Genomic DNA, 13,152 nt, shown 5'->3' with positions numbered 1-13,152 from the left:
TCTGGCAGTTTCCTCTGTGAAGCAGGAACCTGAAGGACCATTTTGTCAAGCAAAGTTTAGTGGTTACCCTTTTATGGGTCCTGTACGTCCAGTCGATCAAGCAGTCCAGGCAAGAACAGTTTCTTGCCCAAATGGCTCTTTTTGCCAAGGTGAAGATAAACTCTATACATATAGAGTGTCTTTGATGCCCATCCTCCTCTCTGAAGTGAATCGGTGCTACCAGGAGCAGACATGTCTCACTGTCCAGAAAGTCTAAATTTTAAAAATATTTTAATGTCATATTCTGTAGACCTTTGAAGTGTTTGAAGATTACCTGTCTATCTAAAATATATCTATGTATACCTAGAAAACTTAACATGACTGTAAGTTTGACTATCATAGAAGACTAATTGATCTGTATTTTTAAAATTTCCATTACAATCTAAATGAGTTGCATAAACATAATACCTCAAACGAGAATAGAAATATATATACAGTATAACAAAATTAACTTTAAGTTTGTATCAATAGACTAAAATCTATACCAATGTAAGACATTTTAAACAAGTTGTTCTTTAAAAGTGAGTTCATCCTATTATATCTATATCATATCCCCTTTTCTTCTTTAGAAAGAGATTGCATTTATAATAAATCTGTTTTAAATTAAAATATTGGTTTTTCTCTGTCCCACACCAGAGGGCTCTTCTGATTTGGGACATAAGAATCTCTTAACTTTTTGTTTTTTAAGCAATATGTCTGGGTTTAGAGAAGGAGTGAGCCAATTCCATCTCCAAAGCCAGCTTGATATATTTGGGAATGTGGGCATAGTTTCTCTTACTACTTCCTGCTAGAGGGGGGCGCTGTATCTTATGGGGACACAAAGAAAATTTTAGGATTATGGAGTAGTCTGTGAGGGTATATCTTTTGAGCCAGTTGCCTTGAAACCGTTTTGAATGTTGGATCATCTGGGCTATGGTGTCATCGGGAGACCTTTCAGGGGGTCTTAACTGGTCAAAGCTGATGTATCTTAATCTGGAACAAATCCATAGCCTCTGGCTTTCTGTGGAAACAAAAGCAGAGACTCTTTTCCAAAGCAACATACCCTTATATACAAATTTTGAAGTCAAGTTACCTTTAAAATTTACATATTTGTTTAACTCAACAGCTTTTACAATCAAATCTTTTTTTGTAGTTAAAAATCCCAAAGACAACACAAACCAGATTCTCTGTGTAATATCCATCTTTGTAAGACTGAAACGCTGCTGTGGCTGCTGGCTCCGCCCACCTCAGCTTCCCAAAGTAGCGGTGGTACAGTTTACCTCCAGCTCTGGGTCTGGAGCCATGTGTACCATCAACTATCAGAAGCAGTTTTATCAAAGCAACGCATAGACCAGAAACCTCCCCCACCTTTTTTTTTAAACTAGCAAAGGCTAAATCCGTCATGCAGCAGAGTAAAGTGTCGCTTGTAGACTCCTCATGAGTGAAGGCTGGGGCAGAGAGACACTGCCAGCTGCTGCCATAACAAGGAAGATGTAAGGTACTGGTAAGCCACAAGCCACGTGACAAAAAAAAACAGAGTAATAGAAATGGGTTAATTTAAGATAATAGAAGTAGATAACAAGAAACCTGCCACGGCTACACAGTTTATAAATAATATAAGTTTCTGTATGTTTACTTGGTTGGGTCTGAGCGACTGTGGGCCTGGAGGGTGAGAGAGATTTGTCCTGACTGAAGGACAGACAGGACAACTCCAACTACACTAGGTGTGATGGAGAATGTCTGTAATTCTTGCACCTGGGAAATCCGGCAGGATGATGGAGCAGGAGTTCAAAGCCAGACTTGACTACATAGCAAGTGTGAGGCCAGCCTGGAATACAATAGACCTTGTCTCAAAACATCCACTTTATGTAAATAAAGTAAACAATGTTAGTAAAGAAATAAACTTCTTTGTGATTTATCATTAGTGAATGTTTTATTAGAATACCTGTTTTACATAGCCACATATATATAAGGTCTTGAAAAAATCTCCTCTGGCAAAAAGTGATCAGAAGTAGAAAAAAGGTTTTTAGAAGCCTTGATCTAGGAGAACGGCTGTCATTTATAAACATATATAGGTTTTTTTTCTTTCTTTCTTTTTTTTCTTATTTATATGAGATTTTCTAGTTGTTCCACACATCAGCCACGGATTCCCCCACCCTCCCTCAACCCACCGCCCATTCCCACCTCCTCCAAGGCAAGGTCTCCCCTGGGGAGTCAGTTCAGCCTGGCAGATTCAGTTGAGGCAGGTCCAGTCCCCTCCTCTCTGCACCAAGGCTGAGCAAAGTGTCTCAACATAAGCCCTAGGTTCCAAAAAGCCGGCTCATGCACCAAGGACAGGTCCCGGTCCCACTGCCTGGGGGCCTCCCAAACTTCTCAAGCTAATCATAAAAAAAATTATGGAACGCTTCACAAATTTGCATGTCATCCTTGCACAGGAGCCATGCTAATCTTCTCTGTATCGTTCCAATTTTAGTATATGTGCTGCCGAAGCAAGCACTTATATTGGTCTTTTGTATATAGCCTACTCCATATCCACCACAGAATACTTAGCAGGTTGGTCATATTTTGTGAACATGAATAGGGATTTATTTTTGTAAGGATTCACACTCATGAATGGGAGTAATCTATCACTGAGCTACCTTCAGATTAGGGATATACACCATTAAACTCAGCAATATTGTATTTCCTTTTTTAATGAATAATAGTTTTTAAAAATTCTTGGATGGGGACACCATAAGTTCTAGATATTTTCTAGAATGTTTGTTCTAAAACAGCATATGATGGGCTGGAGAGATGGCTCAGAGGTTAAGAGCACTGACTGCTCTTCCAGAGGTCCTGAGTTCAATTCCCAGCAACCATATGGTGGCTCACAACCATCTGTAATGAGATCTAGCACCCTCTTCTGTATACATAATAAAAAAAAAACAGCATATGAATTTCCAGGAAGTTCAGAAAACAATGAATTCCATTATTTCACTGAATCTGGTCAGTGTTCTCCACTATAGAAATATGTGGGGTGTTTTGATTGTAAAATATCACTATGTTATTTTAGAGAATGCCATGTGAGGATAGGGGGCTAGAAAAATGACTTAGTGATTAAGTCACTTATATTCTTCTGGAGGACCTGAGTTCAGTTCCCAGAATGCACATGGAAAGCTCACAATGGCCTGTAACTCTAGGAGTCTACACTCCCTTCTATCACTCCAACACACATGGCACACACACACACACACACACACACACACACACACACACATAATTAAAAATAAAAAGTAAATATTTTTTTAAAGTATGTGGATAGATAAATTAGGGCCAGGATAAGCATGTTAAGAAAGTTGATGTTTTATAATGGGCGTGGTAATTCACTCCTCTAATCCCAGCATTTAGCAATGCTGTGAGCTTGGACTATATCAGAGTAGCCTGGGTTCCATTGTTTTTAATTAAGGAAGGGAAAAAGTTAAACTCAAAATATAAATTCCTGATAAAAGACATGTAAAATGCAAAATTGTGGCTCTCTGTGTTAATCACCAACTACTGCAAATAAAAGCTTCTCCAAGAAAAGTTGAGAAGTACGTTCTTCTATGGGTACAATGATAAGTCATTAGAAATCAGTTCAATATTATGTCCATCTGGCGGAATAATAGTAGAAGGTTGTCTCTTAAGGCCTGTTACTTAGGCCTGTCTAGTTCTAGGTTTTTGGTCTGAAAATGGTATCAGGTGTGGTTTCATCTTGTTGACTAGGTGTAGCACAAATCTTAAAATGTCTTATTAATAAAAACAAATCTGGAGCCAGGTACTGGGGTGAATACTGAAAGATCAGAGAGACAGAACAGGCCACAGCTAACCTCACCTTGCCAACTTCTCAGTCGATCCTGTTTCCTTAAACTGGAAGCCTCTGAGTCCTCATCCGAATGGATCTCAGCTGAACTGCTGCTAAAAGCCTAAAAGCTTAACCAGGCTCTAATTCTTGGTCCTCACACCTTATTATACCTTTCTGCTTCCTGCCATCACTTCCTGGGATTAAAGGCGTGTGTCACCATACCTGGCTCTTTCCAGTGTGGCTTTGAATTCACAGAGATCCAGATGGATCTCTGCCTCTGTAATGATGGGATTAAAGGCGTGTGTGCCACCATTTTCTAGCCTCTGTATCTAGTGGCTGTTCTGTTCTCTGACCCCAGATAAGTTTATTAGGGTGCACAATATGTTGGTGTACACAACATCACCACAAGTAGGACTTAAATTCAATCTGAAAGTGGTTGGTTACTCCTATGATGTTTATGTCACTTGCCAGGCTAGTTATCACCATAGCTCGCACTTCACAGCTGGGTGGGACTGATGATTGCTTTGGTTCTCTGATAGCGTGCATAGCACCTTCTAGCACCATGAAAGCTAGACAGCAGGCACAAAGCTCCCAGGTCAGCACCAGCTTGATTTCTCTTGTTTGATAACCCAAATATGTGGTGTCTTTGGTGATAGGGTCTTACCATAATTATCATTTTATTTGTTATCTTCTGCTATCTAGTGGGGCAGTGTTTTCCTGTTATAGGGTAACTCCATTTTAACTCCGTGTGTGTGTATGTGTGTGTGTGTGTGTGTGTGTGTGTGTGTGTGTGTGTGTATGAGCGAGCTTGGAAAAGCTTCTATTTGCAGTAGAGAGTGATTAACACAGAGACCCATAACTAGCCAGAAAGAGACTGTAGAATGCTCAGCCTTAAAGAGAGTATATATCCACTCCCACCTCCTTCCAAGACTCAAGGTTCATACTGGAGAGGATGGAGAAAGTGTGAGAGCCAGAGGCAGTAGATGATTACAAGAAAACAGTGTCTTCTGGACACGCCTGAGCAGCCGTCCATATGAACTTACAGCAGTTATAACAGCATTCAACCAAGACCTGTGCAAACCCAGGCCAGAACAAATCCCACCATGAGTTGGGCACAAAATCCTGCTCCCTAGCTGTGGAGCTTGCAATTGTTAGCTGCTGGGAACAGGACAGTTTTCCTAAGAGTGTAGGCCCTGGTAAGTGGAGGATATTTCAGTGAAGGACCACACATCCAAGAATATTTGGGCAGCACAGATTGATTTTGATGGTAAAACTTAAATAAGAAAATGTATATGTATATATACACATACATATATTTTATATCATTGAAGTAGGGAAACATTTTAAGTGAGACTTAAAAATCCTTTTAAAATGCATATTTGATTAAGTGTGTGTGTGTGTGTGTGTGTGTGTGTGTGTGTTTTCAATTAGCTTGTCGAGTAGTATGCTCCTTTAGGGCTTTTCCAAACATACTTAGTTTCAGTTTACCCTCCTGCTACCCCACCTTACCTGACACCCTTATCTCCATTTAAACCTTTCCATGCCTAGTATTCTCTCCTCCTGCTTCCTATCACATGTATCTTACTCCCCCACACCCTGCTGAAAGGCCTCTTTCCCCACCTCCTCATGGTGCCTTTCTTCATCCCTCTCCTCTGCAGACACTCTGTTCAACTTCAACATAAACCTATAGAGCTGACGCTAGGAACCACGTACAGGGGAGGCCATGCACTGCTTGTCTTTGTGGGCCTGGCTTACCTCAGCACAGTGTTTTCCAGTCCCGTCCATTTTTTCTGCAAAATCATAGTCACATTTTTTTATGGGTTAATACAATGCCATTGTGTATGCACCACATTTTTATTAACTGTTTTATCAGATAAGCATCTGTCCTGAGTCTGCTTCTTAGCTATTGTGAATAGAGAAACATCAACCATGGATGCACCGCTGTCTCTGTTGCAGGTCAGAATTCTTCATTTCTCTAACTTCTGCCCTTATCTATCATTTCTTTCTGTCTACTGAATTGGGACTTGGCCTGTTGATATTCTAAGGCTCTAAGGTGTGCCACTAATTTATTTGAGGTCTCTCTGATTTTTTCTTATATGTCCATATATACATATTTGCATGAATGGGGTGGCCCAGGTATGATGTTCAGAGCATCCTTCAATCACACTCCCATCTTATTTGCTGAAGCATGGTCTCTCAATTTAACTCACAGCTTGCCAATATAGGTAGCCAGCTTACTCTAGGGACCACCTCTCTCTGCCTTCAAAGCACTGGAGTTACAGGCTTGTCTGCTTGGTGTTTGTGTGGTTGCTAGAGATATGAACTCTGGTCCTTGTTTGTGCTGGTTTTATAGCCAGTATTTTGTCTTCTAAGCCCTCTCCCCTCCCCCTCTGACTTCCTGATAGCCCCTTAGAACTATGAAATTCCCTGTTGGGACTGCTTTCCTTGTATCCTGTGGGTTTCGATATGTTGTATTTGCATTTTTATTCACTTCAAGGAACTTGATTTTTTTCATTGACGCATTCCCCATTCAATAGTGTTGTTTAATCCCCATAAGTTGGTGATTATTCTATAGTTTCTCTGGCTGTTGATTTGTACTTTTATTCTATTGTGATCAAATAAAACACAAGGAACTATTTTATTTTTCTATGTTTAAGACTTATGTTGTAAACTTGGTGTTTACACACATTTAATCCCAGCACTCAGGAGACAGAGGCAGGGGGATCTCTGTGAGTCTGAAGCCAGTCTGGTTTACAGAGTGAGTTCCAGGACAAAGAAACCCTGCTCAAAAAACAAAAATAAGTAAGTAAACAAACAAACAAATAAATAAAAAGACGTGTGTTGTACTCTAATGTCAGATCTATTTTAGGAAATGTTCATGAGCTGCTGAGGAAAATGTGTATTTTCCAGTGTCCAGAGAGAATGTTCTGTAGATGTCTGTTAAATTCACTTGTCTGTGGGGGTTGATCCCACCACCCCCACATTCCCCCCAGAGTACTCTTGAGTAGAAGCAGCAGGAAATATTAGACAATCATCCTCTCTATGCAGACCTGCTGAGTAACGCCACTAGGAACCTGAAAAGGGGCTCCCACACTTGTCTGTGATGTCATTTGGTTTTGATATATATATATTTTTTTAACCTGGGCTGTCAATTGATGACGGTAAGATAGTGAAGTCTCCCACTATTGTTGGGGATGGGTTTAATCTGTGACTTTATGTCTAAGCTAGAGGCATGCTCTATTCTTTGGGATCGTGAGCAGGTGGTGCCTTCTGTGTGCACTGTGTTCTCTAGGCCCGTGTGTGAGGCTGAACTTTCCTAGGTGTGCAGTTCTCTCTGGGGTGATGGGCCGGGCTGGAACCTCCTGGGTATGGTGTGCTCAGTGCAGTGAAGGCGGGCACTGGGGCCTCCCAGCTGCCTGTGCATGTGGTGGGTGTGATAGGAGCCTTCTTGGCACAGTGTGCTCACCCCTGTGTTGCAGCCTCCTGAACATGCAGTCCTCTCCATGATTCTGGACAGGAATGGAGCCTTCCAGCTTCTTACAGGAGGGGGTCCCATTTACATTTTCTAAGAATTGTCTGTTTAGTTTACATGTCCATTTACTGGTTTGGATCATTTATTATGTTTATATTCTTGAATTCTTTACATAGTGTGGATATTAATTAATTCTTTGTTAAATAGCTGATAAAATTTTCTCCCATTCTGTAGACTGTCTGGTCACACTGAAGTGTTTTTTTTTTCTTTTTGCTATACAATCTTTTTAATTTGCTGTAAGCCCATTTATCATTTCTGTTCTCTCTCTCTCTCTCTCTCTCTCTCTCCCTCTCTCTCTCTCTCTCTCTCTCTCTGTGTGTGTGTGTGTGTGTGTGCGCGCGCGCGCGCGCGCATGTTTTGGAGGTACCAGGGATTAAATACAGGGCCTTGTGCATGAAAGGCAAGTACTCTCCTACTGCACCATGTCCCCAGCAGACCCATGCCTATGCCTTGGAGAGTTTCCCTGATATTTTCCTCTAGTACTCTCAGGGTTTCAGGTCTTACATCAATGCCTCTAATCCGTTTTTATACAGGGGGAGAGATGGAGATCTTTCACTCTTAGCTTTCCAGTGTGTTTGTTAAAGATGCATCCTTCCCCTTATTCCCTACCTTCCGCCCTCCCTCCCTCCTTCCTGCCTTCCTTTTTTTTTTTTCTTTTTCAAGGCAGGGTTTCTCTGTGTAACCGTCCTGGCTGTCCTGGAATGTGCTTTCCGGCTAGCCTCAAACTCACAGAGATCCACCTGGAGTCCTTTTCTTAATGCGTGTTTTTGTCACCTCTGTCAAAAGTCCAATTGTCCCGTACGTTTGAGTGTCTTGAGCCCAGCTTCCCGGCGCCCCTTTCGGTCTGCATGTTGGGTCACCTTTCGTACTTGGGGTTGAACTGTCTGTCACCTGCTGCATGTGTGTGCTATCTTTGGGACATGGAACTCCGAGCCGGTCCAGCCTGGATTTCCACTTAGCTCTGTTGCCTGAAACCTGTCCCCAACTCAGTGCAGAGTGCAAGAGAGCCCCGGATGAGACAAAAAAAAAAAAAAAATGTGGAGCTCTCAGAACTTGCTAAGCTTTCAAACTTCCGTCCTAACCTGTGTCAGACTAATCCTATGAAGCACTCTTGAGAGCCAGGCTCTTAAAATAGAAACTTTATTAGGACACAGCTGTCCCTCAGTACCTCTTAAATGCTGTAGATTTGAGATAAAGGCCTTTCGGAAGTGAAACCCTTTGCCTTGAATGATGGAGGCACAGGTGTCCTTTAAATTCACTCAAGAAGGCATACCCCAAAGCTCCTTGCCTTGCGAGACACAGCATATTGTTGCCTTCAGTTCTGAGTTGGATGAACTTGACTTTTCTGCTCTCTGAAGAGTTCTCTGGTTGTACACTAAATTGACCTCTTGCTTTTCACCAAGCTTACATACTCCATCACAGACAGCTCATATCTATCTAACTTAGCTTCTGTAGCAACTGAACTACATCACACTGAAAGTCCTGTTTCCTCCAAGACCCCAGTGTCAGATTCCTTGTCTGCTCCTGGCTTGGTCACAATTTTGCAGGCCGAGACTCCAGAAAGCATATGAAAAGAGGGAACTGGAAGATATTATGGATCAGCAGAGATATACTTGGACTCCGTTTAATGCCTGTTTCCCAATTCTGTGTTAGATCCTGGCATCAGTGATAACAAGGCTCAGTTTCTGACTGCATTTAAGTGGCAAGGTGATCAGATTGCTTTTGTAGAAGCAAAGCTAACGAGTAAAATAGAAGGTTAACCAGTGTCACGGTCTAGGGGAACTTATCTCAGGTGGGCTTCCTAACAAACACTTTCTGAGGAAGTCTTGAGGAGAATCAAAGCCTTGAGCATAGAAGGCGGTGAGTAAAGAACTCTCTGGGGACAAAGGCAGTGGACATTCCAGCTTTGCTTTCTGTTGTGGTGATAAAATCACCTGACCAAGGCAACTTCCAGGAGGAAGAGTTTATTTGGGCTTACTCTTCCAGAGAGGTGACTGACTCAATGGCAGGAGGCAGGGGCAGGGAGCTGAGAGACCACATTCATAAGGTTTCTGCTCCCACTCTTCCCATCCCCCGCCCCAGATGTAAAGCGAATTGCTAAATGGTCTTATCAATAAAAAACTCAGAGTCAGATATTGGAGTAAAAGCTGAAAGATCAGAGAGGCAGAGCCAGCAAGCCACTAGTTCTTACCCCCAAGAAATCCTCCCCTAAAAGAGAGCGAGCTCCTCTCTCCACCCCCCTCCCTTATCACTTCCTCTCTCCACCCAGCTGTTATCACTTCCTGTCTGTCTCTACAGACCTACAGACCTCTATGGTTAACTAGTGGCTAACTCCTTCTTCTGATTTTCAGGCAAGCTTTATTTGTTAGAGCACAAATAAAATATCATCACATTTCCTCTTTTTTTGTCTAAAATAAAAAAAGTTATAACTAATATAAGAAAAGCTATATACAATAAGTACAATAACTATATATAATATATACAGGCAATAAATACCTCAACAATGTCTAGTCCATTTGCATTTTGCCAATGCAGTAAGCCAGATCAAACCAAATTGAAAAAGTATAACAACAGGCATATTGAGCAAAGCAACTCCCTGGTGGGTCCTCTGGTCCCTGAGATCAAGGCCAGAGAGGCCACCTGCCTGAACTAAAGCAGGGAGATTATATAGGTTGTAGGCAAGGGGTGATGACGTGTCCACCACAAGCTGAGTTTGTGTCCAAGTATGGTCAAAAGCTGAGCACTTTAGGTGGGGACTTGGGTGGCTGGCAACTTCAGGGGAGGAAGCAGCAGTAGCTGCCAAGAATAGAATGTGGGCTTTTTGGTGCCTTCCCTTTGTTCAGAGAGTCTGAGTGGGTGGAGTTTGGAGAGAGAGGCGGGAATGGGGCTTTCAGGACTATGCAGGGGTTAGGTTCCAACTGAGCACACGTCTTTATTAGCATGCACAAGGCAGAAAGATTGAACTGGAAGAATGAGACTATATACTCTCAAAGCCTGCCCCCAGTGACATACTTCCTCTAGAAAGGCCAGCTAAGTCTCCCCAAACACTGTCACCAGCTGGGGACCATGTGTTCAAATGCCTGAGACTAAGGGGGACGTTTCTTATCCAAACCACCATGCTGAGTCTTTTCTATCAGTGCCCAAAAATTCCAGATGGTCGGCAGAGAGGAAGTGTCAACCTCTTAGCATCTGTGTTTGGATTGTATCTGCTGAAGCATGTCTGCTTCCAGTGGCTAGATTCTGTTATGACATGAACTGTGTCTTCTTGATTAGTATGAAGAGTTGAATTGGACAGGATTAAGCAGAGACTACTGATGCAGTCCACTATGGAATTGGAGAGCATCAGGAGCTCTAGAAACCTATCACCTGTACTTGGAAGTTTTCCTGTCCTGACCACCTGGTCCCAAATAATCACTCAGAGGCTTATATTAATTACAAATGTTCAGCCAATAGCTCAGGCTTATTAATAACTAGCTCTTACATTTTAAGTTAACCTATATTCATTATTTATGCTCTGCCACATAGTGGCACCTTTATTTTCATGGCACGGTCATCTCCTGCTCCCTCCATATCTGACTGGTGACTCCTCTTGACTCCACCTTCCTTCCCATCATTCTCAGTTTGGCTTTGCCACCTAACTTCTCTCTCTAGCTACCAGCCTGTCAGCTTTTTATTAACCAATGAGAGCAAACATATTCATATTGTAGAAAATGATTGTTTCACAGCATTTCCCCCTTTTTGTCTAATTAAAAAGGAAGGTTTTAACCTTAACATAGTAAAACTATACACAACAAAAAACAGTTATTAAGAAGTACAGCAACAATATCCAATCCATTTGTATTTGGCAAAATTAGAGAAAATACTTAATTATCTTGGTGAGTCTAAAGTTTTGTATTTAATTTACTTTCCATTATAGCTAAGGGAAACTATAAATATAACTATTAAGTCTTCAACTTCATTAAAGACCCCAGAAAAATGAAATGTTACCTAATGACAGGGATATCAGGCTGTCTGGACAGTCAGCCCAAGTTCCTCTGCAATGGTGGGGTACCCAACTCTGGCTTACAAGGCTACCATGTCTGACAGACTTTCCTGTGAAGCAGGGAATTTTGAATGACTATCCTACCTTGTCTTGGCAAAGTTCAGCAGTTACTTTTCTTGCATCCTGCTGGTCCTGCTTGGACTGTAACTGTCAGCAATGGAGGCAGGGGCAGTTCCTTTGTCCAGATGGCTAGCTTTTGCCATAAAGAAAACAGACTCCATACGGAGTTTCTTCAATGCCCTTCATCTCCTCTGAAGTAGATTGATGCTGCCAGAAGAAGACAGGTCTTACTGTCACGCAAAGCCTTAGGTCATGAAACATATTAAATGCCATATTCTGTAGGTCTTTGAAGTGTTTGAAGACCATATCTAAACATGTTTGTTTAACCTTGAAAACATACTTAACATGACTATAAGTTTGACTGTTATAGATGACTATTAGCCTGTATTTCTTAATTACACATTACATTTTTAAATGAGTGGTATAAACACAATAACTTAAACGAAAGTAGAAACATACATACAGCATAACAAAATTAATTTTAAATTTGTGTCAATTATCCAAAATCCATACCTCTACCTGTAAAATGTTTAAGACTAGTAGTTGCTTTTTTTGGTTTAAAAGTAGATTCAATAATCTAGCCTTTTAGTCTATCATTTCCATAATCATCCGTGAGGATGTCATAAGAAGATGGACCCCACATATAGCTTTGTGAAAAACTGCAGAAAGAGCAGTTGCCAAGATGTTATTGAGAGGATTAAGATTCTTCAAGGTTGCCCTTGGCTACCACAACATTTGAACTTCTGAACTTCTTTGAGAAAATCTGCCTGTTATCTTAGAATTCCCCAGAGTATATTCTATAGCTACAAACACTGACAAGGATAATTAAGCCCACTAATTTAGAAATGCAGTTGATGGACATTGTGTATTCTGAGATAAGTGCGGGTAACATTTAAACAAGCAAGCTAGATGGGAGAGAGGAAGGTGACTAGTTACCTTGGCGAGGAAAAAGAGGCAGTGATGATACATATTGAGGTTTGGCTGTTATTCTGTGGCCCAGCATCTTGGCCGTGGTATCCTAAGACATTTTGACAGACCGCTTCAAAACAGGTTCTTCCTAAGAGTATCCATATAATTTCTCTCCTATGATGATTCGATTTTGAGGAAGAAAAGAGGGATTAACAGTCAATGTCTGTGACTGTAGTGCCCAAACAGAGTACAAAGTCTCCTTGAACATAGACACAAGGGTTGTCCTCAGAGAAGTGCACTGAGTAATAGCAGACACATTTTGTGGCATTTGAGGAGAACCATGTGACCACTCAGATGACACCTTTGTGTTTCTCTGGTACAAGAGGAAGTGAGCCTTGTGTTCCTGGAATAGCTACAGAAGTGCTTGATAGTTCGAAGAATCAGCTTAGTGAAGAATCCATGACAAAGGCAGCTTAGTGAAGAATCCATGACATAGGTAGCTTAGTGAAGATCCATGACAAAGGCAGCTTAGTGAAGATCCATGACAAAGGCAGCTTAGTGAAGAATCCATGACAAAGGTAGCTTAGTGAAGAATCCATGACAAAGGTAGCTTAGTGAAGATCCATGACATAGGTAGCTTAGTGAAGATCCATGACAAAGGCAGCTTAGTGAAGAATCCATGACAAAGGTAGCTTAGTGAAGAATCCATGACAAAGGTAGCTTAGTGAAGATCCATGACATGGGTAGCTTAGTGAAGCTGAATGCAGAGCA

General features: G+C 41.5%; 1 non-coding gene across 1 annotated transcript; it reads right to left on the bottom strand.

Annotated features, from left to right (window-relative positions):
• Nucleotides 1–2,408: 2,408 nt before the first annotated feature.
• LOC118591707 lies at nt 2,409–2,515 on the bottom strand. Its single transcript, XR_004945997.1, has one exon. It is a non-coding gene; the product is annotated as a U6 spliceosomal RNA (small nuclear RNA).
• Nucleotides 2,516–13,152: the final 10,637 nt, after the last annotated feature.

The sequence above is a fragment of the Onychomys torridus genome, chromosome 9, assembly GCF_903995425.1.
Source record: "Onychomys torridus chromosome 9, mOncTor1.1, whole genome shotgun sequence".
Taxonomy (NCBI): Eukaryota; Metazoa; Chordata; class Mammalia; order Rodentia; family Cricetidae; genus Onychomys; species Onychomys torridus.
Note: the sequence above shows the minus strand (reverse complement) of the source record. Positions and strands in the feature narration are given on the sequence as shown.